This window comes from Centruroides sculpturatus, unplaced genomic scaffold, assembly GCF_000671375.1.
Source record: "Centruroides sculpturatus isolate CEXI.00-Female unplaced genomic scaffold, Cexi_2.0 scaffold2770, whole genome shotgun sequence".
NCBI lineage: Eukaryota > Metazoa > Arthropoda > Arachnida > Scorpiones > Buthidae > Centruroides > Centruroides sculpturatus.
In genome coordinates this window covers 16,207-18,774 of record NW_019387028.1, presented here as the reverse complement: position 1 = coordinate 18,774, position 2,568 = coordinate 16,207, and the positions used below count along the sequence as shown (strand labels likewise).

The 2,568-nt window shown below is 31.0% G+C and overlaps 1 long non-coding RNA gene across 1 annotated transcript; it reads right to left on the bottom strand.

Annotated features, from left to right (window-relative positions):
• Nucleotides 1-1,891: 1,891 nt before the first annotated feature.
• LOC111616064 lies at nt 1,892-2,568 on the bottom strand. The gene is made up of 3 exons (XR_002755186.1): nt 2,504-2,568; nt 2,327-2,416; nt 1,892-2,189 (listed from the first exon to the last, which is right to left on the bottom strand). It is a non-coding gene; the product is annotated as an uncharacterized LOC111616064 (long non-coding RNA).

The following is a 2,568-nucleotide window of genomic DNA, read 5'->3' as shown; positions in this document are numbered from 1 at the left end:
TGTAAGATTATGAGATGGAATTATGAATAAAATAAAACATAAGGGGACTTATAATTTGATATTTTTCCTACCGAGAGACGTGCTATTATTATTAATTAACCCTTAAGCCTCAAACCCGAAATATCTCGGGCAGGTTTTTAGCGTTACAAAAAACGCGGTCGTTAAAACTGTTTTTGAAATTATTTTTTTTGAATTTTTGGAATGTTTTTTAGGACCATAAATTTTTTCAAAATTTTTTTCCCACGCGAAAAAATTTTATCGCCATTTTAATTAGCCTTTGATAAGGCTCGATTAAAGCTCAATTGTTTTATAATGGGAATTTTTTATCAAATTTATTTCATGGTTCCTAAGTTGTAGTGCACGGATTTTCCTTCGGTAAAGTTATTTAAAGCTAGTTTTTCATGTCAAAAACGACCTCCGCTAGTTTTTTAACTTTTTTAATTAATATATTTTTTTAATATAAATTTAATTAATTAGGGGGGGTCAGAAATCGCAATTAAAATTTTAATTTTTTAAAAATATTTAAAAATATAGGCCTAGCTAATACTCACCCTACTTTAAACCCTCGTCTTCCCGAGACGTCTATGAAAATGCCCCGGGAAATCCAACTCCAGCTGTGTTCAAGGTCATCCAGATGTGTAAACAATGACTCATTGGTGTTATTTCTCAAAAAGGCGAGACAAAGGAAAATAAAATTTGAAGGGTTTTCTTTAAAATTAACGCATTTCTTTCGTTTTTTTTTTCAGTTTTAAGTATTTTTTACGTTTAATTAAATTAATATCAAAAATTGGTAAAGTCCCAAGGGGTTAATAATTGAACGTGTAATATGTATATACCAGCACCTCACTGATAACTAGAAAGGCTTAAGTTTAAAATTTAAGCTTTCTAAACCCAGTAGTTTCTCTCCACAAACGTCCGCAGTGCCGGATAAAGAAAAATGACAAAAAAATATAGATTTTTGCGCTTTTCGATTGCTTATATTTCAGCGACATCTTGATACAAAAACTTGAAATTTTGCACACTACTCATAGAAAATAATTTTCCTTCGAGCGACAAGAGATATTCGAAATTACCATAGGTGTTTAGGGGCGGAAAAATCGACTCCCGAAACTCTGATTCCTGTATATGTAGTCAGTTAATGACTTTTTTTTTATCAATACTTGTCGAGAAATCACTACCATGACTCCTAGATATAAGACAGTATACCGTGATATGAGACACTAGATTATTAAATCAAATTTTATCCGTTATTATTAAATACACATCGTTCTCAATGTATGTCATACTTAAGTTCATAAAACGTTCATATCTCTGACATAATATATTATGTCAGAGATACGGTACATTGCCTACTAACTAAAAACAATTTGTGTGCAAGAATCTAGTATACAGTACATCATACTTTTTCTTTAAGTGGGTATAAGTATGGTTTACTCTAAATGAATTTACAGTGCAGACGTGACGTGAAAGAGTAATGAGTACTTTCAGTTTGTTTTAAGTTATGGCAACGCAATACTTGGGCGATCTGCCTAGGGGATGCCTTCGGCAAAAACTTTCTATAGAAAATTCTTCTATGTAACTTACACACACGAAAAAAAAACCCGGAAACTTTAGACATTGATTCGGGTCCAAAAACCAAATCCAACCACTACTGTTCGGTAGATTTATCATTTCGGCCATTGATGCGCACCAATCACGATCATGACAACATACAGTAGAAGAAGCATCCATGAAAAACATTTGCTTGTATTCAGTCAGGACATGTCCGTGCGTAGGGTTTATTAAATTATCGAGAGTTTGAAAACACATTATTTTTCTTAACATACTTATTTATTTTTACAATCTAGACATAGAGAAACACAATACAGTAGATTAAGAATAAACCGAACGGATACAGAATAAATACTGTTAGTTATATATAATATAATGTTTAATTTTATTTTCTAAGGCTTGAAAAATGAAACGTTCAAACCGATTTAATTTTCTACAATAATTAGTGTTGAAATCAAGTAAAATGTTTACAATATTCCGTAAATGGTAATTATTAGCGATTATTTTTGCAACAAAGTGGAATTTTTAGATAAATTTAAAATGTGCGCAACGAAAGAAATGCACTTGTCATCTCCACCTTTCAAAATGTCCCGAATTTGCATCAGAACGTTGAAGGCAGAATAGAGCGAACTGTATACCTATTAACGATAATAACAACAATTAATTTGTTTCTATTTTTTTGACGTTTTAAATATTCACAGCTGTAAATTATTCGCTACAGAACTCGAATTTATACTCTAAGTATGTGTCTTATATTTGATAAACTTCCATATACCTTTACCGGACATCCTTTCGACACAACGAAAAAACCACCGCAACTAAATCCCAGTTCGTTTTCTCGAAATTTTTTCATGAAATCCAACATCTAAATAAATATAAATTTTAATTATTAAAAGAAACGATTATACAAGTACTGTTGTATTTATAATTATTGAAAATACAATAAACTTACTTTTATTTTGTCTTCTACCGTCAAACGAGCGGAAGCGAAGATCCTTATTTCTTGAAAAGAATCAT